This window comes from Castor canadensis, chromosome 13 (genome assembly GCF_047511655.1).
Source record: "Castor canadensis chromosome 13, mCasCan1.hap1v2, whole genome shotgun sequence".
NCBI lineage: Eukaryota > Metazoa > Chordata > Mammalia > Rodentia > Castoridae > Castor > Castor canadensis.
In genome coordinates this window covers 51837657-51862013 of record NC_133398.1, presented here as the reverse complement: position 1 = coordinate 51862013, position 24357 = coordinate 51837657, and positions in this window count along the sequence as shown.

The following is a 24357-nucleotide window of genomic DNA, read 5'->3' as shown; positions in this document are numbered from 1 at the left end:
GCACAAAATCACACGCACAAAGACACTCACACTGGTGCTATCTCACAGTGATCATAAATCAGGGTTGGGACCCTCACTCCTTGAGGACTCTGCCCCAATCCCAGCTGAGCTCTTGCCCTTAAGTCTGAGGCTGATGACTTCCAGAGCCCCCTTCACCCAGCACCCAACCCCAGCGTGAACCTGCTGCTAACTTAGTCCCCAGAGCTGACTGGCCACTCTCCACTGAAAACAAGGGACAGAAATCAGTTTTTTTCTAGCCATGTGGGTGCAGCAAGCAGGAGACGGCCAAACTCTGTCAAACAAACAATGTCTATAACCCGAATTATTACTGAGATGGACCCAATTTCCTGACAGGCGTGTTAAATGTGATTAAAGCTGCATAGCATTCCCTGCATACCCATCTGCTGTGGAGGAGCCCACAGCTGTTCTGATTTCCGATGTACACTTTCTTGTCAGTTGTTTCGAATGCATCTCATCTTGCACGTAATTGGGGTTCTACTGCTCCTGTCCCTTATTGGGCCAGCTTGGCCAGCATCTTTTAAGCAGTCACTGGTAGCAACATGCCTCTGGCCACAGGTCTGTAAAGGCATGCATGAGCTCTGGCTGGCACAAAAATGTGTGATCACAGGGAAAGCTTAGTGCTTTAGTGGCTGGAATGAATGTCTTGGATCCTAAGCTGTGGTGACGCCACCACCTGCGGCTGCTGCAGGCTTTTGCTGTGGGGTGAGGACAAAGTACAGGGACAAAGCATTTTTGATGCTACAGAAAGCTGTCCCTGGGATGCCCATCAGCTACTATAGAAAGAGCTACCATAGAAATGTACTCTGTAAGTTCTGGAAGTCCAGTGAAGGCACTGCTGGCAGGGGGAGCAGTCTAGAAAAAGGTAGACAGAGATGGGGCTCTGTGAGACAAGGGGTGAAATGCACAGAAGTCATCACAAGCTTGCTGCCACCAAGGGCACAGATAAGGTAGAGGACAGCTGAGTTCCGGAGAACTGGGCCAGCCAACACTGGCACACACTGCATCTTTAAGAGAATTTTTTAAAAAGCAGCTTCCTAAGGAGCTGCGGCCTTGTATGAGTGTACACAGCCTGACAGTAGAACATGAGCTGTATCTCAACCCCACTCACCCCTTTGGACCAAGGGTCTTTGCACAGTGAACAACATGTACACCAACCCTGAATAGAAGATGAGTTCAATGTAGTATAGGAAGGTCACCTTCAGAAGCAAGAAGATAAAATGAGTGAAAAACGCCTGCCCTTAAGCAAGCAAAAGGGAACAAGGTCAGCAGATGGATGTGCAAACCTCAGAGGAGCATCTGAGAAGAGCCAGAAGAGAAGTACAAAAACAGAGCATCAAGTGCATTCAAGAGGAGAGAGTGTTTCTGACTGGGTGATCAAGAAAGGCTTGTAGAGGGAGGTGACATTTGAGATGAAGAGAGGAAGGGATACAAAGACACTTCCAATAGTTGGAAAAGTATAAACAAAGAAATAGCAGCAGGAAAATTAAGGCCATGGAATAGGACAGCTCATGATACCATTTTTAGATACAGGAGATGAGGCTACAGTAATCTGGGGACATGTTATGGAGAATTTGTGGGGACAATTACAGAGGATCTTAAGTACAAAGATGTGGGGTTTGTAGCTGATTTGGTGCTCAAGAAGAGCCACTGGACATTTTGACACGATTCACGATCAAAGTATGCCTGGGAAAATCACCCAGTGGAGGAAGAATGGAAGAGGAACAAGGCAGGACCAGAGAGGAGATAGGTGCTATGCTCTAGGTGGGAAAAATGGAGGAGCAGATGGAGGCAATAGCTGTAGGAAAGAAAACTAGGACTGATTTAAAAATATGAAGAACAGAAAGAGGATCAGGTGGAAAATTGGGTCAAGTCTTTGAATTCTGCCAGACTGAAGTCCAGCCAGCCTGTGCTGGGCTCTTGGATACAAAGCTGGGGTGTTGTGTTTCTCCACACACAATTTCAGCACAGCAGAATGTGCTGACACTGTGCTGGAGCCAGCCAATCAAAATGTGACCCAGTGTAAAGGAGAAAGTAACTATGGTGTATCTAGCTCTCAAATGGAGATATCGTCCTGGAGAATTACATAACAGGAGTGGCAGAAATAAGTCATCAGACTGGAATGTGATGTCGGAACTAATCACTTTCATGGAAACCTTCAGTCAATCAATAGCCTCTCAGTTTTAAGTACAAAAGATTTTTTTCTGTTTAGAGAGAAATGTGGGAGAGGAAAAGAGAGACAAAAAACAAAGGGGAGAGGAAATGAGGGAGTCACATGCAAGTTTTACTCATTCCCTAATCCCCTGAAGAAAATGAAATAAAATCTTAAATAATTCAGGATCTGACAAGAATAAATGTATTGATTCTCCCAAAAGTCCCTATATTAATCTATTTTCTGTTATGATGATGAAATACTTGAGACTTTATAAAGAAAAGAGGTGTGTTTACCTCTACCTCAGTTTTGGCAGCTGAAAATCCAGAGCATGGTGCCTGTCTGGTGAGGGTCCACCTAGCTGCATCAGTGAGGGTAAATGGCATCATGGTAAATGCCAAGAGGAAGAAATGGAATGGTGAGTCAGGAAACCACAGACTGCAAAGGGGCTAGCCTTACTCTCTTACAAAAATTCACACTAGGAATCAACAGGTTCTCACAAAAACTTAATCTTTTACAAGGATGACACCCCCGATGATTCAATCACTTTGCACTGGTCTCCCTACCACACATCTCTGTGTGTGTGTGTGTGTGTGTGTGTGTGTGTGTGTGTGTGGTACTGGGATTTTGAACTCAGAATTTCGTGTTTGCTAAGCTAAGCTCTCCATCACTTGACCACGTTCCCCAATCCTTCCCAGATACCTTTCAAAGGCTCTAGAACACCTCCTAATATTGCCATAATGTGGATAAAGGTTCCAATGCATGAATCCTTGGGGACATACTCAAACCATAGCACACCCTGTATTGGTTTGCTGTAATAGAGCATCACAAACTGGGTGACTTCAAGCCACAGTTTAGAGAGGCTAGAAGCTCAAAATCAAGGTGTCAACAGAGCCATACTCTCTCTGAAACCTGTAATGGAATCCTTCCTTGTCTCTACCTAGCTTCTGGTGGTCTGCTGGCAGTCTTGACATACTTTGACTTAGACATGCATAACACCAATCTCAGACTTACCTGTCATATGGCATTCTCCTGATGGTGTCTTTACTCTTCTTATAAGGACACAAGTCATATTGGGGTCGGTACCCACCCTAGGCTAGTAATGACCTCTTCTTAACTAATTACACTAGAATGATCCTAATTTCAAGTAGTCTCATAAAGGAAATTTGTTCATATCCCCCTATGAAATGAAACATTTTAACTTGCTCCATCCAGACGAGAAGCCTGGGCAGAGCAGCTACTGTAGTCTGAGAAAACTTGGCACCCTTTCTCATCTCTACAGCAACTCAAAATGGCCTTTCAAAACCCCAGTACACTTTCTTGATACACGTTGAAAACAATTTTGTATTAAGAGAAAACCTGAGTAGAGCCCTTGAGTTCAATTAATCATGTATTGGGTTTTCTAAGGAGAAAATATATATTAATTGAAAGAGAACTTGGCCACTACGCTATTGTTTAATTTGATAAACATCAACTGGGACAAATACTAGGTTTCAGGCACAAAGGATGCAAGAAAATAACCCCAAACTCCTGAGTGTACACTGGTAACAGGAGAACAATGTGCATGGCCACTGGATATCAGGGTACAATATCAGAGGTCACATTCCTTCAAATCCTGGGTCTTCCTTCCTCAACTTCAGGTCACTTTTGCATACCCTGCTCAGATACCTACAAAATTCCAAGTTACTAAACATATTAATTTTAAATAAATAAAAGCTCAAAACATATTGGTGCATATAAACACACACATATGTACATACAAAAATATATCATGTGTATCTACATACATTTTAAAAAACCAACTGGACACCAGTGATAATGCCTAATCTCCACAACCACTCTCATCTCACAAACCAACTTCTATGGTTTAAACATGGGGCCCAGAAGTTCGTGTGTTGTAAACTTATTACCCATATTCATGTGTTAATCGCATTTGGAAGTATGGCCTTTGAGAGATAATTAGGATTAGATGAGGCCAGGAGGTGAGGACCCCACACACACACCCATGACGGCCTTAGTAGCTGTTCAAGAAAAGGAAGACAGACCTGAGCTACCACAATTGCTCTATCTTGCCATGGGATGCTCTCTGTCATATTAGAATGCAGTGAAAAGGCCTTCCCCACAAAGTGAGCAGATACTGATGTCCTGCCCTCAGGCTCCATATTCCCAGTCTCCAGAACCATAAGCCAAATAAACTTTCATTCTTTATTAACCATCAGTCTCAGGTATTGTTACACCAACACAAAATGGACTATGACACCAACGTAACTCAGGGTCTGCTGAGAATGCAGAGAGGCATGCTTTTTAAGAGTGAGGATGATTTTTTTGTTGACATTTAGTGTTCATCATGTACCAAGCATTGCATATATGTTTTATATTATTCTTTTATTTAATCCACGTGTTTTAGATGAAGGTTAAATGACAGGACAAGGGCTCAGTCCTAAGTCTATTCCATTCCTAAGACCATCCTTATAACTAAAAATCAGATTGTCTGGATGCTGCTGTGATCCAGGAAAATCTTGGGGGCAGGTTCCAGAATGTGCCTCTAAGTCCAGACTGGGCTCCAAGAGACCCCAACTGCATTAGCATAGTTTTCCATAGTAATCTTGATCAAAATAAGAAACCAGACATGGAGACCAAAGAAGCCAAGTCAAGGGACCAGGATGAGGCTGTAAACAGGAAGTCAGGCTTTGGAGAGATTAAGTTGAAGACCAAAAGGATGGAAATCAAGGGGAGGGGAGGATGGGAAAAGGGGACGTACTCTGGTCCTGGGGAAGAGTTTGGCATGTGGACTATGAATGAGGCAGGGGGACGAGGGCTCATTCTGATCAATCATGGCCTAGGAAGTGGGCCTGCACATCTAAGAGATAAACAGTGATCTGGAACAAACCCAGGTGATTGGACAAATTCTCTCTTTGGCTTGATAGGTAGTTGGTACATCCTTAGTACATCTCTCTGTGTAGCAAGTCCAAGAAGGAGCAGTGACAGACCTCACTGCTCAAGCAGCCACCAAAAATTCTTACGGAGCCCATGACAGCTCTGAGACACAACACAGGTAGCTCCCTGGGCACTTTCTTGAGTAGCCTTAGTACAGTCCAAACAATGGACACAGTCTTGGAAGGCCCTCCCAACAAAGCCTTTTTAGGCTGCAGACAGTGCTGTGTTTACAGTCCCAGGGACAGAACATCCTTTGCTCATAAACCCATGTCACACCCCTACTCACCATCTACCCACTTTTGCAAATGCCTAGACTCTTAGCAATCCACACAGGCATGTTGTGAGTCACTGTCAGTTTAAGAACACAATATTCCTAGACTTAAGCCCTCATCGGCTTGCCTTACACAGCTCCCACTGCAAGCGCTGGTGGATGCACTCTATAAGGAAGCGGCAGTCCCCAGCACTCAGAATAGTAGCAACAAAAGGCAAGACAGCCACAAAGCCAGGCAAGCAATATCAAGGCGCTCAGTTTGTGGCAGGAATAGTACCAGATACTTTATGTCCTCTCAGCTCTGTACACAAGTGATTATTTGCCCACTATAAGGATGAATAAACTGAGATTCAGAGAAATTAATTTGTATACACACTGAAGCTAAGATTCAAAGCTAGATCCACTATTACCAATATACAGTGCTCCATCTCAAATAATTGTTTCCAATTATCTTTAGTAGTAGTCACAAGAGGAGAAAGATGGGGGTCTTGAGCTAAAGAGACAAGGATGGCAAGATGGGAAAGCTTGGAGGTTTCATAGGAGGGGCATTGGAGCATAATGGCAAGCACATCAAAAGAACAATAAAAATTAGCCCTTCCAATGTGGGTAAGCCTTGGGCTCAGACTACATGAAGGAATATTTTATTTAAGGGATTCAAAGGTCCCATGTATAGAGCACCATGACCAATAGGAAAGGAGCTTGGTAACATGAGGAAAGATGGAGTCCTTGAGTAGAACACTGAGCCCCACAGGAGAGGCTGGCCAAAATAGGGAGTCATGCCAGTCATATCCTGCTACATCCTGATGCTCACTGGAGCATGTTCACTCCCTGTGGGGCTCCAATATCTCATCCAGGAATATGTCCACTTTAGTTGTTCATTTTGGCCCTCATTAGCAAGAAGGAGTGTGGTGTTTTGGGTATAAAATGTCCCCAGAAGGCTTACTCTGTTGAAGGCTTAGACACAAGGCAATGTTCAGAGGGAGGGCTTTAGGGAATGATTGGATCATGAAGACTCTGATCTAATCAATGGATTAATCCATTGATGGATTCATAATTGAATTGACTGTTGGGAGGTGGTGGAAACTATGGAAGGTGGGGCCTGATTGGAGGAAGTAACTGGGGACATGCCTTTGAAGGGTACATCTTGCCCCTAGCATCTTCCTCTCTCTGTGTCTTCTTGGCCACCATGATGAGGTGAGCAGCTTTCCTCTGTCACACCCTTCTGCCCCAAGATTTCACCATTACCTCAGGCCCACAGCTGACCATAAACTGAAACTGTGAGCCAAAAAAATCTTTATTCCTTTAAGTTGTTTTTCTCAGATATTTTATCACAGCAATACAAAGTGACGAACACAAAGGGGAAGGTCCTGATGAGCCCACTGAAGTCCTAGCTCCTGAATACTTCAAATGGGCCAAAGGGGACTAGAAGACAATGCTTTCTCTACCCGTCACCCCACTAGTAGGGCCCAATTCAGTTTTAACTCACCTTCACTGAACAACTACTGAGCACAATGCCAGGGTGCAATTTTAATTTTGAAGATGTGGAAACTTGCTCGTAGAGGGACTTGCTCAGTGTTACTGAAATTAGTAAATGTCAAAGCCAGGATCCAAACATAAACCTTTTATTACAAGTGCACTGGTCTTTTCACCATGTCATGCTGCCTTCTAGAAAAATCAACTAACTGCTTTTTATAGTAAACAGTACTCAACTGTGATTATTTTGAATTCAGAAAAATGTTCATCCATTGGACCAAGATCTATCCTTTAAGCTTATCTTTGTTTCTAATATTTTCTTGGAAAGGATACAGCATTCGAAAATATAAATAAATGATGGAAGAGTGGGTGGAAGAAAGGATGGAGGGATCGAAGTATAGAGAGGTAGGTAGAGAGACTTTAAATTTAATTTTGGTTTCAGCTCTTCCATCAAACTTTGTGACCTTGGAAAGTTTTATTTATTTCTTTTTTCTGTAAAATAGCCTTGTCAAAACTTCTTTCTGTTGTGAGAAAAGTACCTCTAATATTGCATGGCTTATTCATAGACACTCACTGTTCTCTTTGTGTTAAAAGCACCCTTTAGAATTGTGTCCAAATTCCACAGCAAGGACTAATGTTGCTTAAAACTTTGAGAATGTCTGTTTTTGACATCAAGTTGGCCCAGAGGGTTGATAGCCTGGTACCCATGGAGTCCCACCCAAGAACATTTCCTTCAAAACAGGTTCCTGTTACAGAAACAGCCCTGGTCTTAAACATACTCCCTCTCTCATAAAAATGCCCACGCCAGCTAAAGCCACTCTGCTTAAAATATTTAATTAATACCTTCACAGGGGTCTGGTCCTTATTAAAGACTCTTGGGGACCATGTCTCAGGGGCAACTCTTTGTTCTGAGCAGTTCTATATGTTACAGATAAAATAAAGTGCTGGAATGTGCTTTCTATTAAAAGCAAGGAAGCTTGCCTGCCCGCTGTTGCAAACCCTTTGTCATCAGGGCAACACATTAAGGCATAATCCAAGTACAACACACAAACACAAACAGTGTAAATCCACCCACTCAGTAAAAAAGCGTCCCAGTAAAACCACAAGAAAGGGCTGGTAATTACCCAATGGGATTAAAAATGAGACGAACATCTCTTTTTACCTCTTCTCCCAACTGACGAGGCCACAAACCACTTTGCTCCCCAAACAAACAAAAGCAAAAACACCGGGGCACTCACTCTGTTCTACTTCTAGCATCTTCTGGGGTCCACAGCCTTGGCCAGGTAAAAGGTGTCTGGGCTAAAAAGTCCTCCCTGGCAAGCAAGTAAGCACAGTCTTAGCCCCACTTTGTATCATGAAGTGAAGACTGGCAAATGCTTCTGACATGTTGTTTGGGGGCTAATTTTTTAATATAAAAAATTGTACAGGCTCAATTTTGGAAACTTTGGAAAATATGAAAAAGAGAATAATTAACTATAATCCTACCCACTTAAAGTGACTTTGATGCCTAGCTCTATTTCTGTGCGTGGTTTCACAAAACAAAATTATGGTGTCATTACCATCAATTTATAATCTTATTTTCTGCTTTTTTTCTCTTGCTATGATGTCCTGAGCATTTTGTTTTCTTCATTAAAGACTTTTTTTGAGCAGTTTTAGGTTCATAGCAAAACTGAAGTGAAGGTACAGAGAATTGCTATATACCTGCTGCTTGCATGGCCTTCCTGCTTACCAACACTCTTCACCAGCGGAACCTTTGCTACAACTGATGAGCCTACCTTGTTACCAAATCACCCAACGTCCACAGTTTACATCAGGGTTCACTCTAGGTGTTGGATCTACTATGGGTTTGGCCAAGTTTATAATGACATGTATCCACCACTGTAGCATCATCCAGACACCATACACAGAGAGTGGCTCCGCTGACCTAAAAATTCTCTGTGATCTCCCTGTTTACTCCCTTTCTCCATCACCACCAGTCTCGGGAAACTAACTGCTTCCACAGTTTTGCCTTTTCCAGAATGTCATACAGTTGGAATCATATAATATAGCCTTTTCAGACTGGCTTCTTTCAGTTAGTAGTAAGCATTTAAGGTTTTCCCATGTATTTTATGGTTTGATAGCTTATTTCTTTTTCCTTAATTTTTTATTAAAAAAATTAGTTGTACAAGGGGTTTCATTGTGGTATTTCCATACCTGTACCTAATGTATAAATTCACCCCAACTATATGACTTTTTCTTAACCCCCTTTCTCCTCCCCTTCATTTTAAATGATTTTTAGTGTGTCTCATTATCTATTTCCATACATATATATATAATGGACTTTGGTCATATTCCCCCCATAACCCTCGCCATTTTTTCCCCCTCTCCTATTGGTCCCTCACACCAAGCATTCACTCTTTTATAGTCCATGTCATACTATTTTTTTAGGTCTATATTCACATATTAGCTAAAACATGCAATATTTGTCTTTCTAAGCTTAGCTTATCTTGCTAACATGATGATCTCCAGTTCCAAGCATTTTCCTACAAACAACATAATTTCATTCTTCTTTATTGCTGGATAATACTTCATTTCAAATATATCCAAATTTTCCTTATTCCTTCATTAGTTGCTGGGCACCCAGGCTAATTCCATAGCTTGACTATTGTAACGGTGCTACTTTAAACATGGGTGTGCAGATATCTCTACTATGTTGACTTCCATTCCTTCAGATATATTCCCCAAGAATGGAATAGCAGGATCATTTGGTACTTCTATTTTTAGTTTTTTGAGAAACCTCCATATTAATTTGCATACTGGCTTCACTAATTTACATTTCCACTACCCATATATAAAGTCTCCTTCCCCCTTGCCACCCCTCCCTCCCCCACCACATTTGTTATTGTCTGTTTTCTTGATGATAGTCATTCTGACCTTTTTTTTCATTTGCATTTCCGTTATGGTTAAGGGTGCTGAGCATTTCCTATGCTTCTATTACCATTAGCACCATTAGTACTCCTTATTTTGAGAACTATCTGTTCAATTAGTTTGCCCATTTGTTCCTTTGGTACTTTAATTTTTTTAACTCTTTATAGATTCTGTAAATTAATCCTTTGTTGATGAATAGCTTGCAAAGATTTTCTCCCATTCTATGGGTTGTCTCTTGATTCTGGTGATTCTTTCCTTTGATTTGCAGAAGATTTATAATTTAATGCAATCTTATTTGTTAATTTTTGCTCTTATCTCCTGAGCAATTGGAGTCTTATTCAGAAAATAATCGCCTATATCTGTGTCTTCAAGTGTTTCCCCTATGTTTTCCTCTAGTAGTTTCAGAGTTTCAGGTCTTATGTAAACATCTTTGGTCCATTTTGAATAGATTTTTGTACAGAGTGAGAGATAGGGATTCAGTCTTCTACATGTGCATATCCAGCTTTCCCAGAAACATTTTCTTTTTTTTTTTTTTTCATTTTTCTTTTATTATTCATATGTGCATACAAGGCTTGGTTCATTTCTCCCCCCTGCCCCCACCCCCTCCCTTACCACCCACTCCGCCCCCTCCCGCTCCCCCCCCTCAATACCCAGCAGAAACTATTTTGCCCTTATCTCTAATTTTGTTGTAGAGAGAGTATAAGCAATAATAGGAAGGAACAAGGGGTTTTGCTGGTTGAGATAAGGATAGCTATACAGGGCATTGACTCACATTGATTTCTGTGCGTGGGTGTTACCTTCTAGGTTAATTCTTTTTGATCTAACCTTTTCTCTAGTTCCTGGTCCCCTTTTCCTATTGGCCTCAGTTGCTTTAAGGTATCTGCTTTAGTTTCTCTGCATTAAGGGCAACAAATGCTAACTAGTTTTTTAGGTGTCTTACCTATCCTCACCCCTCCCTTGTGTGCTCTCGCTTTTATCATGTGCTCATAGTCCAATCCCCTTGTTGTGTTTGCCCTTGATCTAATGTCCACATATGAGGGAGAACATACGATTTTTGGTCTTTTGGGCCAGGCTAACCTCACTCAGAATGATGTTCTCCAATTCCATCCATTTACCAGCGAATGATAACATTTCGTTCTTCTTCATGGCTGCATAAAATTCCATTATGTATAGATACCACATTTTCCCAGAAACATTTTCTGAAGAGACTATCTTTCTCCAACAAATGTTTGGTACCTTTGTTGAAAATCAGGTGGCTGTTTATTTCTGGGTCTTCATGTCTGTTTTATGCTAGTGTCATGCCATTGTAACTATGGCTCGGTAGTGTAATCTGAAGTCAGGGAATGTGATACCTCCAGTACTGCTCTTTTTGCTCAGGAGTTTTTTGGCTATTCTAGGTGTTTTATGATTCCATATGAATTTAAGGATTGATTTTTCTATTTGTGAAAAATGACATTGGGATTTTGATGGGGATTGCATTGAATCTGTAGATTGCTCTTGGTATTATAGCTATTTTCACAATGTTAATTTTGCCAGTCCAACAACATGGGAGGTCTTTTCATTATCTAGTGTCTTTAATTTCTTTCTTCAGTGCCGTATAGTTTTCACTGTAGAGGTGTTTCACCTTCTTAGCTAAATGTATTCTGTGTTTTTTTTTTTTTTTTTGGAGGCAATTGTGAATGGGATTGATTTCCTAATTTCTTTCTCAGTCTATTCATTGTTGGTATATGGAAAGTTTCTAATTTGTGTATGTTGATTTTGTATCCTACTACTTTATCAAAAGTATTTATCAGATCTAAGAATTTTGGGTGGATTATTTAGGGTCTTTTAAGTATATGTTTATATCATCTGCAAATATGGGTAATTTTACTTCTTCCTTTCCTGTTTGTTGATAGCTCATTTCTTTTTAGCTGTAATATCCCATTGTCTGAATTTACCACAGTTTATTGGTTGACCTACTGAAATATATCTTGATTGTTTCCAAGTTTAGCAATTATTAACAGAGCTGCTATTGAAATGCATGTGCAGGTTTCTGTGTAAACATAAGCTTTCAACTCCTTTGGGTAGATACCAAGGAGCTCCATTGCTAGAACATATGGTAAGCGTATTTTTAGTTTTGCCAGGTGCTGGTGGCTCATGCCTGTAATCCTAGCTACTCAGGAGGCAGAGATCAGGAGGATTGAAGTTAGAAGCCAGCCCAGGCAAATGCTTCACTGGAGAGTGTGCTGTTTTCTAGCTCCCTCACTTGTTAGAGCAAGCTTTCTCGCTAGCTCTTGGTTATTGCTGAACCTAACTGGGCTTAACTGGGGGCAACTGGAGATTCAAAAAAGACATAGGATAGACAGACAGAAAGTGGGGTCGGTATGTTGGGCGCTTGGGTGGAGATGCCCAACCCTCATTGCTTCTTAAATCTTTATTCTTTAAGGCCTTATTCCTTTGCAGGTCTTTAAAACCTTGCTTCTAAAGTCTTCTTTATTTTATTTATTTTTTTATTATTCATATGTGCATACAATGCTTGGGTCATTCCCCCCCCCACTATTTACCCCATCCCCTCCCTCTCTCCCCCACCCCCTCAATACCCGGCAGAAACTATTTTGCCCTTATCTCTAATTTTGTTCAGGAGAGAATATAAGCAATAATAGGAAGGACCAAGGGTTTTTGCTAGTTGAGATAAGGATAGCTATACAGGGAGTTGACTCACATTAATTTCCTGTGCGTGTGTGTTACCTTCTAGGTTAATTCTTCTTGATCTAACCTTTTCTCTAGTTCCTGGTCCCCTTCTCCTATTGGCCTCAGTTGCTTTAAGGTATCTGCTTTAGTTTCTCTGCGTTAAGGGCAACAAATGCTAGCTAGTTTTTTAGGTGTCTTACCTATCCTCATATTTCCCTTGTGTGCTCTCGCTTTTATCACCTTGTTGTGTTTGCCCTTGATCTAATGTCCACATATGAGGGAGAACATAGGATTTTTGGTCTTTTGGGCCAGGCTAACCTCACTCAGAATGATGTTCTCCAATTCCATCCATTTACCAGAGAATGATAACATTTCATTCTTCTTCATGGCTGCATAAAATTCCATTGTGTATAGATACCACATTTTCTTAATCCATTCGTCAGTAGTGGGGCATCTTGGCTGTTTCCATAACTTGGCTATTGTGAATAATGCTGCAATAAACATGGGTGTGCAGGTGCCTCTGGAGTAACCTGTGTCACAGTCTTTTGGGTATATCCCCAAGAGTGGTATTGCTGGATCAAATGGTAGATCAATGTTTAGCTTTTTAAGTAGCCTCCAGACTTTTTCCAGAGTGGTTGTACTAGTTTTCTTTCCCACCAACAGTGTAAGAGGGTTCCTTTTTCCCTGAATCCTCACCAACACCTGTTGGTGGTGGTTTTGCTAATGATGGCTATTCTAACAGGGGTGAGGTGGAATCTTAGTGTGGTTTTAATTTGCATTTCCTTTATTGCTAGAGATGGTGAGCATTTTTTCATTTGTTTTTTGGCCATTTGAATTTCTTCTTTTGAGAAAGTTCTGTTTAGTTCACTTGCCCATTTCTGTATTGGTTCATTAGTTTTGGGAGAATTTAGTTTTTTAAGTTCCCTATATATTCTGGCTATCAGTCCTTTGTCTGATGTATAGCTGGCAAATATTTTCTCCCACTCTGTGGGTGTTCTCTTCAGTTTAGAGACCATTTCTTTTGTTGAGCAGAAGCTTTTTAGTTTTATGAAGTCCCATTTATCTATGCTATCTCTTAGTTGCTGTGCTGCTGGGGTTCCATTGAGAAAGTTCTTACCTCAACTTAGGTACACACAATCAAACCTTCAAACAACTAAGACAACTAAATGACAGGAATCACCACATACCTATCAGTACTAACACTTAATGTTAACGGACTTAATTCACCCATCAAAAGGCACTGTTTGACGAAATGGATTAAAAAGGAAGATCCAACAATTTGTTGCTTACAGGAGACCCATCTCACCAACAGAAATAAGCATATGCTTAGGATGAAAGGCTGGAAGAAGATTTACCAAGCCAATGGCCCCCGAAAACAGGCAGGAGTAGCAATACTTATCTCTGACAAAGTAGACTTCAAACCTACATTGACCAAACGAGATAAAGAAGGACATTCCATACTAATAAAAGGGGAAATAGACCAAAAGGAAATAACAATCATCAACCTATATGCACCCAATGTCAACGCACCCAATTATATCAAACACACCCTGAAAGACCTAAAAGCATATATTAACTCCAACACAGTGGTTGTGGGAGACTTTAAAGTCTTCTTTAAAACCTTGCTTAAAATCTTTTTCCTGAGACTCACACTGTCCCATGTTTTCTCTTAGCTTATCTTTAGCCTAATCGCTCTTAAAGTTTTTTGCCCCCAGGCTTGCAGCTTTCTTTAGCATTCTTTTTTTAGCTTTCTTAAAGCCTCTGTGCTCTATCTTGCATTGTCCCATGTTCTCTTTGGCTTTCCTTTAGCTTCTAAAGCCTATGTTAAAGTTCTTTCTTTCTAAGGCCTATGTTAAAATTCTCAGTGTAACCCCTCTTTAGCCATACTTTTCCCTTTAGCAATTCTTTTCCCTTCAGTAATTCTTTTCCTTTCCAAAAGCTTCCCATACCAAAAATCCCAAAGCAAAAGCAAAAGCCCAAAAAACCCTCCAAAGCAAAAGCCAAAGGCAAAAGCACAAGCCCCCAGCCCTCCTTCAGCAGGCCTTTTATAAACAGTGGCAAGCAGGGTGGAGCAGAGGCTCTCAGGAAGGAGTGTGACATTGTAATAGGAGAAACCTGCGTTCCTGCTTCTCTGAAGCAAGCTTAGGAGACACAGCTGTTCAGCTTTTTTCTGTTTCGTGACCAGGGCTGTGCCTATCTCGGCCTACAGGTAAAAGCAATTAAGCCGCATCTCACCTTGCTTACATCCAGTTCTCATAGGCTTTTCATAATCCCCTCTGCCCAGTTCACAAGACCCTATCTTGAAAAAGCCTATCACAAAAAAACAGGGCTGGTGGAGTGGCTCAAGAAGAATGCCTTGAGTTCATGCCCCAGTACCACCAAAAAAGAGAAGAAACTGCCAAACTGTCTTCCAAAGTAGCTGGACTAGTTTGCGTTCTTACCAACAATGAATGAAAGTTTCTGTTTCTCCAATCCACACTAGCATTTGCTGTTAGCATTGTTTCTTTAATTTGTATTTCCTTGATGACACATGGTTTGAAGCATCTTCTCATGTTCGTCATATGTATCTCACTTGGTAAGATGGTTTTTAAGATCTTTGGCCCATTTTTTAAAGTGGGTTACTTTCATAGTGTTAAATTTTAAGAATTCTTTCTATATTTTGGAAAACAGTCCTTTATCAGATGTGCCATTTGCAAATATTTTCTTCCAGTCTGGGATTTGTTTTCTCATTCTCTTGAGTTTGTCTTTCACAGACAGAAGTTTGTTGTTTTAATGAAGTTCAGTTTAGCAATTATCTCTTTCATAGATGTGTCTTTGGTAGTGCTGTCAGTTTAATTTCCAAGGAGGGCATCAGTGTAGGTCTGGACCAACATTAATGCGATTAATTATTTCCCATATGGTAAACATTGAAGATTTTTGGTTTTCACTATTATAAACAATACAATGAGAGCATCTTGATATATCAGTCTTTGTCCACTTTTTTTTGGATTATTTCCTTTAGGTGGATTTCCAAAGAGTGAATGATTAAATCAAAAGCTATGAATATTTTTAAAGTCTTTGATATATTTTGCTAAACTTATCTCTCAAAAGGCTATGCCACTTTATCCTTACCTGCACGTAAGAATACCTATCTCAACACATTGTTTTTAAAAAATGTTTACTAAGATATATAAATATATCTATATTTTTTAAAGCAAAAACCTGCCATGCAACTGCTACCTGGTTTCATACATCATGGGAACAGAATTAGCATCCTTCTTCTTGCCCTACCATTTACATTAAAAAAAAAAAATGAGACAAGGCCTCAGAGGCCCCCTGATAGAAGAGTACACCCCTCCTTCTACCTGACTGAGTCAGGGAACAGTGAAGGTCTTTTGCAGCATCTACTATGGTTGAAATCAATGATTTAAACTCTGAGCCCCTGTACCGCAGCCAAGATCTTGTAAGAGAGTTTGTTTATTTTTCTCTTCTTTTTCCCTTTGATAATCAACAAATTTAATACATTCATTTAAAATCCCATATGTCTGATCCCTTTCCCAGGAGCAGAATGAAGTAATCTAGTTCCCACGTTCTGACAGCATGGTTTCGGGGGGTCACAAATGATGATAGCCCCCCCACCCATGGAGCCAGGCCTAGTTCAAATAACTAGAGGTTTACTAAAACAATCAAGCCCAGACATTTGCACCAGAGCCTTGGAGATCTTCCAAGACTTAGCTGCCCAATTATTCACTCCTACAAACTTTCCCTCTACCTGATGGTAGCCATATCTTAAAATTTCGTTGAGCTTTGATAACCTAAGAAGCAATTTTCTCCTCATTGGGGACTCTGGTAATGCTTTTCTGCAGTAGGCAACCCCAGTAGCAAAAGCTCATAGTGGTCCTTCACAGCCTTCCTGAAGCTAACACGGAGACAGGGAGGTTGGTGGGCTCTCAGCCCAGCGTGCACTGGGTACCTTATGCTTTGGGGGTTTGGATGGGACAAGACTTGGGGAGAGCCATCATAAGAGCCTATGGTCTCTAAATGACAATGACCACCTTAGAGGTACTCAAGTTCCCTGAGAATGTTACATTTCATGACGTGGCTATAAAAGAGTTCCAAGTATGAATCCGTTGGTCGCGGGTTTATGCCGAGTGACTCTGAAATCTCTGATTAAAGGCTAGCTTCAGTTTCCACATTGCAAGCCTGGCTTGGATTTATTGCCACCTCACATAGGATTGCCTCAAGCAGGGTCTCTCTTGAGTTAAGTGGGAGGTAGGTTAACTATTTCATTGCTGGGTGCCAGATGGGACCCACACTGCCTCTCCACCCTCTCCCTCCCCCCTCCAACTCTGCCCCACTCCTCTAGGAGTTTATTCATCTTCTGCAGCACAGAGGAAAACTGACTGACTTGGGTGCTCTTTTTTGAAGGGAAAAGAAACTATTTAGAAAGAGTATGTTATAGTAAGCTCAGTCTTAAATTGCTTTAAAAAACTCTTTTAATACAGATATATAAAAAAGAATTTTTTTAAAGACTCAAAATCCAGGTAATCCCCACATATGCAAGTTTGAAAAGTTTAAATCATTCAAAAAGGTGCAATGTTAAAAGTGTGAAAATAATACTTTACCTATCAGAATAAACATATTTCATACTATGTATTTATCCATATAGGTAAATTACTGTTGATTTACTTATGCACATTTTGAAATATGCTAGCCTTCAGGAATATAATTCTTATATAAAATAAGACAGCCCTTCTGTTTTCATTTTTCTGTTTTACAAAGGAATTAAAGAGAGAGAGAAAAAGTAACTTGTCTAAAGTCTCTTAGATAATAAGCCATAGGGCAAAGAGATGGTCCCAAGCATGACCAGAGTCACTACTGCTAGTTCCAGGGACCACCAACCCACAATGAATCTTTCCATTATGCCTTTCCACTGCATACACCATCACCATGGAGCAGATCTGATATGGAAAACACCATTTAGCATAAAGTTACTTAGAGACATTCATTTTAAAGAAAATGGACTCTTCCAAGCTGGGTGGTACCATTTTAAGAGTTACAAAAGAGTCTGTGTAGGTGACTACATATCTCTGTTAAGGGCTATATGACAATAGTAACTAACATCTTCACAAGATTTACATCAGGAGGTGGTAATAATACCTTTTTTTTTTTTGGCTTAAACCTTTTGACATGCAAAGGGGAAGATTGATCTGAATAAGTAGATCAAAATAAATATTATCAGTTATTCAGGATCTATCATGTAGTAGGGACAGTGTTAAGTGTTTTGTGTGCACCAGGGTCTCTAAGCACATAACTGTGAAGTAGATACCTTGTCCCAACACATGGCGGGGGTGGAGTGGAGGAAAGGAGATGTCAAACAAGCTAAGACCATCCAATGGTAAGTGGCTGGAGAAGTTTGCTAGGGATCCCATAATAAAGTACTACAGATTAGGTGGCTCAAAGGACAGGACTTTTATCTTCCTCAGTCCTAGAGGCTAGGTGCCTGGTCAAGGTGCTGGCAGGCCAGGTTTCTCCTTGGCTTGTAGTTGTTAATTTCTCCCTGTGCCTTTGTCCTTCTCTTTCCTTCTTCCTTCTCTTCTTTCCTCTCCTCCTTTTTATTCTTCCTCTTCCTCCTCCTCTTCTTCTTTTCCTTCTTCTCTCTCTCGCTCCCTCCTCCCTCTCTCCCTTTTTCCCTCATAATAAGGATACCAGTCATAATGGATTCTCATCCCAATGACTTCATTTTAAATTAATTACCTCTTTAGAAACCGGGTAAGATGCATCACACTTGTAATCCCAGCTACTTGGGAGGCTGAGATCTAGAGGATGGAGGTTTGGGGCTAGCTTGGGAAAAAGTTAGCGAGACCCCTATCTCAACAAACAAGTCAGGTATAGGTAGTGTATACCTATCATCCCAGCTATGTAGAAGGCTATAAGAGGACTGAAGTCTGAGGTCAGCCCTGTGCAAAAACAGGAGACTATCTGAAAAAAAAGAAAAAAATGAATTACCTCTTTAAGGACTCTATAGCCAAACATCATCACATTCTGAGATGCTAGAGAGTAAGACTTTGACATATGAATTTGGAGGGAACACAATTCCCCACCCCCAAACAGTAGCTGAGCCAGGATTGAGACCCAAATCTGTGATGTTTCTGCTATTCCCTACCATGCTAAAATTCAGGATGATTCTTTAACTCCTTTGGCCTGTTCCAATATGATTCAGGGGATAACACAGAATTGAAAACATCTATTTATAGTTCACTATAGCTCTTTTAACCTTAGTGAACAACAGCAACAGCCACACATTCAAGGCTCAAAGCACAGCAACTGATTTGTCTCTGCTGTGGGCAAATGTAAGATGGTGAGCCTTAATATAGCCGTACTGTTTATTTTCCCCAAAAAATCTCCCCAGATAAAGGCCCAACGACTTTTGCTAACCGTGGCTGGGATTTTGCTGCATGTTCTTGGGTGGGATTAATAGTCCTCTCCATCGTTTACCTAAGGACCCTCTGGTAGGGCTATGAGCCAGAGACAATACCATGGAGCTCTATGGAGCTGTCAGGAGACTTTGTTTCTTCCCATAAATAATATTCAGGCCACACCCATTTACATTCCTTACAATGTTATTTTCTGAGACTGACTCATTTGCATATCACCTTCACAATTTCTACTATATCTGCATTCAACCTATAATTTTATTTGCTACTTTTGAAATCATTGTACATGTTTTATTTAAATTTCTCTTACAAGGGGAAATTGATATACGTATCTTATATGGAAAACCTATATCATTTGCCAGAGATAGAAGGTAACCAGAAAAAATACATAAGAAAACAAAATATTATTATTAAATTCTAGCTAGATACTGTTATTTTCTCTCTGTCTCTCTCTCTCTCTCTCTCTCTCCTTTAAAAAAAGGTTAGGCCAATAAAGAAGTTGGCAACTAAACTAAACAGAACTTTTTCAAAGGAAGAAACCCAAATGGCCAAAAAACACATGAAAAAGTATTCACCATCCCTGGCCATAAAGGAAATCCAAATCAAAACCACACTAAGATTCCACCTCAGTCCTGTTAGAATAGCCATCATCAAAAACACCACCAATAACAAATGTTGCCGAGTATGTAGGGGAAAAAGGAACCCTCATACACTGCTGGTGGGAATGTAAGCTAGTGCAACCACTATGGAAATCATTATGGAGGCTTCTTAAAAAACTAAACATAGATCTGCCATATGATCCAGCAATCCCACTCCTAGGGATATACCCAAAGGAATGTACTCAGGTTACTCCAGAGGCACCTGCACACCCATGTTTATTGCGGCACTATTCACAATAGCCAAGTTATGGAAACAGCCAAGATGCCCCACTACTGACAAATAGATTAAGAAAATGTGGCATTTATCACAATGGAATTTTACTCAGCCATGAAGAAGAATGAAATTTTGTCATTCACAAGTAAATGGATGGAACTGGAGAACAACATCTTAAACCAAGTTAGCCAGGCTCAGAAGGCCAAAAATCATATGTCCTCCCTCATATGCGGACTTTAGATCTAAAACAAATGCAGTAATATTATTAGACTTGGGTCACACGCTAAGGGGAGAATGCATACAGGAGGAATAGGGAAAGGTACAAAACCCAAAACTTGAACGTGTTTGATGTGCCCACTGTAGAGGAGTGAATAAAGTAATCGTAAAATGACAGGCCACTATGGGAAGGTGACCCGGAAGTAGTGCAGAGGTCTGGTAGAGATGAACCAATTTGGGTTGTAATTCACATGTGTATGGAAGCAATGCTCTCTATATAGCTATATTTATCTCAAGCTAACAAAAATGGTATGTCTTTCTTATTATCTCTTATGTTTTCTCTTCAACAAAATTGGAGAAGAGGGCAGAATAGGTTCTTCCTGGAAGCAAGGGGGTGGGGGAGAGGGAGGGGGCAGGGAGCAGAGGGGAGATATGGCCCAAGCAATGTATGCACATATGAATAAATGAATAAACAACAAAAAAAGGTTAGGAAATACAAAAGAAGTGTTTAAGACATACTAGTCCTGAGTGAGACTTTATTCCAAATTAATGGGAAGGTTGGAAGACAACTGAAGAGGGAGTAATTTTCTCACCCTGTGATCAATGTTGTCTAACACTGGAGCTTTGTCCTACCAAAAACTCATTGAACAGGTGTTTGGGAAATGCTGCTTTCTAGTTTTCAAAGCACTTTAATAACAATCCTCTCCTATAAACAAAGCAGATATTTTATGTTTTCTAAATGGAGACAAATCCAGCAAAGTGTAAGCATTCTTAGAAACTTCTGGACACCAGGCAGGCCTCTTATTTGGAGTTTAGAGTTGGACCAATGCACTTGGGTCCAGGAATGGAATGGAATCCAACTGGGGGAAGGAGGAGGGGAGGACCGGAAACACTCTGCTAGAGGGCTTTAAACAGTTGGCTCAGCCCCTTTATTGGTCTTGAGCCAAGTGCTACACAACTGGAAACCAAATCTCAGTTCAGAGACATGTGTTGGACCCCAGTTTCCGGATTCAGTCTCTGACCAGGTTGCAGAGGGTGCTGGGATAACATCCGCTTGTCCCAGGGAAGAGGGACAAAGAACTGAGCTCTTTTTGCTCAGCTTGGCAGTTGATTTGACCATAGATTTATCAAATCCCTCCAGTGTGCCTTTGTTTTGCAATTGCTGACCCAGTTCTCCAATCAGAGAACTCTAAACCCTGGCTCTGAAAGTAGCCACCAGCAGCAGAGGGGAACTTGTTAGAAATGTAGATTCTTAACACCACCTCCTCCCCTAGACACCAACACACATCAACTGCATCAGAATCTCCAGGTTAACAAAGTCTCCAGAAGATTCGATTACTCATTAAAGTTCAAGAACCCCTTGGAAAGACATTGGTCTTGAGTCACTCTGGACTTCAAACCCTGACTCCTTCAACTATGTGGGCCTCAAACTGAGCAGGAACTGTCAATCCAAATTTTGCTACTACTTGGAGCACTGGTTCTAACACAGGGTTTCCTACTTACCAACTAGGGAATCTTGAGCAGGTCACTCAGTCCCTCTCTGCCTTTGTTAAAGTATCTATAAAGTAAATAGAGCAAAATGTACCTCCTAGAGTTGTCTGGAGTTGTCCATGAGGATGTCTATGTGCGGCCCATGGAGCACACAGTGAGTACTCAATCTAGGCACTCACTCAACAAACATGCACTGAGCACCCACAATGTCCAGGCTCCAATCCAGGCTCTGGGGCTATGACAGAGAATGGGATACACAAAGTCAAAAGGAAACAAATAATTAAGTGTCAACTGTGACCCGGAAGAAAGTAAAGCTTGTGAGAGAGTAACAGGATGAAAATGGGCACCATTAGCAGGTAGTCCATTCATACCAAGACCCAGACTGGGGAAAGAAACAGCCACATGGATATCTGAGGGCTGCATATTCAGGACAGAAGGTATACTAGGCAGAGGTGCAGAAGACCTGATCTAGAACAAGCTCGGTGCAAAAGAAGAAGAAAAAGAAAAGGCAGGCTGGGTGACTTCCAAATTTTTATCACCATTGGCTCTCCATCCATCTATATCCAAAGAGTCAGTTAGCTCTGGTCAGAAAGCCATTTATATTCTCCCAGCTGACAGATGGCAAAGAAGCTGGGAGACAAAGGGACGAGCTTTGCCCAGTGTCCAGCTTCACAGAGCTTTACCTGCTTGGGTTTCTACCTGGGATGGAGGCCTTTAGCCAAGGGCTGAAGAAGGAAGTGAGATACTCCTCTATGAGAGCTCATGTTCTAGTGAGTTGATGTCTCCCAGCTGTGATGAATTTTCTGCTAATTTCACAAATAAGCCAACCATGTGAAATCCTATGGGAAGTATGCCCAAAACAGCCAGCCAGATCAGATTTGAGGTTTTCACCAAAAGTTTAGGTGGTGCTAGCTATGAGTCAGATATGGTGGCTCCAAGGTTGCCCTCAAGTGTGTCTGTGAGAATTCAAGGAAGTTTGGGGCAAACAGAAAACTGGTAGCTTGATTGGGAGGTTTAAACCTCACCTAGACATCAAACCATGCTGCCTATCCAAAATTGCAGTTTACAAAGAATTGATGTCTGCTCCTCACTGAGCCTACAACCCAGGAGGCAGAGAAAGCCTCACCATCCCCCTTTCTCAAGTGAGAACTCCAGTGCTCTGAGAGCAGATAGCCTGGTGTGACAGAACCAGATCTTGAAGTCAGATCTGGCTCCTGACCCATGGCCTTTCCAGTGGGTCAACCATTGCCATTGGCAGTGTTCACATTTGACCCACAATCCTCTCTTCAAACATATCTTTCTTCCTGCCATCCCAGCTTCTTGTCTGCCTCCTCCCTCTACTACCACTGCTACTTTTGGCTTCTCCTCTCTTCACTACCCTTCGTTTTGTTCGAAAGCATAATATAAGATCTCCTAATTGAAGGGCACATGATCAGCCCTTTAATTCCGTCTACGACCTTAATTCTACTTTGCTACATAAACTAACAACTTCTAAGTTTCAGGCAGCAGGGAAAGGAACATCTTTAGGGAGCCATTTTTCTGCCTACCACACACAGTCTCTCCCTGAGCAGCCATTTCTTGGCCACAACTTTACACTACGGGATATTTACTGCCATACTTGTGAAATCACCATTCTCATCACCACCTCCACAAGCTCCAAACACTCAGCCAGGTGTTTCTAGTTTGACTTAATCCTTAAGGTTCTTTATAACTTTTGTAAACTCTGTTTGCTCAATTAAAAAAGTCCTCCTATTTTGGAAGGAAGAATTTCACAGCTTCATCTCTGTCTCCCTCCACAATGCTAAGACTTACAGAAAGTTGAATTGTACTCTGTGGGGGGGTGGGGGCAGCCTAAACTTGAAAGGTTCAGTTTCAGAGGATAAAGGTACTAAGTACCTCTTTGCTGGACAGAGGGGAGCCAATTCACAGTCATGATTAGAACATCCACGCAGACGATGTTTACAGTTGCACAGTCTCTGTACAGTGCGTCAGCATCTCACCTCCTCCCGCATGGGCCCGAGAGCCTACACAAGTGCATTCAGCTCCTTGCTTTACTAATTACATCACGCATACCAATGTTACCAAGGCTGGCTGAATCTAATTACACTAAATGCATCTACATGGAGATTTTCAGTACACTCTCAGCAAGCCATTGGTTTGCTGAGAGATGTTTTAAAGATTTCGGGCTTGAGGGAAAAAAAAAAAAAGGCTGTAATGGAGTCTGGCCACATTGTTCGCTTGGTCTCCGGTAATGTAAACACAAGCCAGGGCTCTGTGTATCTGATTCTTCCTGCTGTAAACTCTTCCCTGGGCCTTAGGGCATGCAGTGTGCTTTCCGCAATGAATGGCTCCCTTCGGAGAATTCTGTGCTTAAAGCACAAATACCTCAGCTCTTTGTATGCCAAGGGAAAAAATCAAGACTCTCACCTGCCCCTTTCATTTCTCAAATGTTTACGGAACATCAGCCTTTATCAAGAACTCTGGGACAAGATTCAGGGAAAAGGATGAGTAAGACAGGCTCAAGCAGCCTATTATTTGGTATCATTTAAACAAGAGTTCTTTAGCTGTTTGGTTGATATTTAATGAGGATGTGAAGAAAATGATTTAATAATCATTGTGTTCAGAAGTTAATTTGTGTACTTTACCTTCATTGGCTAAAATTACATACTCAAATTTTTTTGCTCTTTTCTAGAGTTCTTGTTTTCTTCCCAAGTTTAAATTGCAGTTTGTTTTTAAGTCAGACCATTTCTTGTGTGGAGGAACATAGTTTAGAGAATAAAATAATTGACCCCCTGCCAATTGGTTAGCACTCTATCAGTATTATGTGGTTTTAGAATTAGAACTGCCTGCCACATTCAGACCACTGTCCCCTGAGTGGTCTCTGGGGAGTATAGCCATTGGTTTGCTGAGAAAATAGCATGTGTTTGACAAAA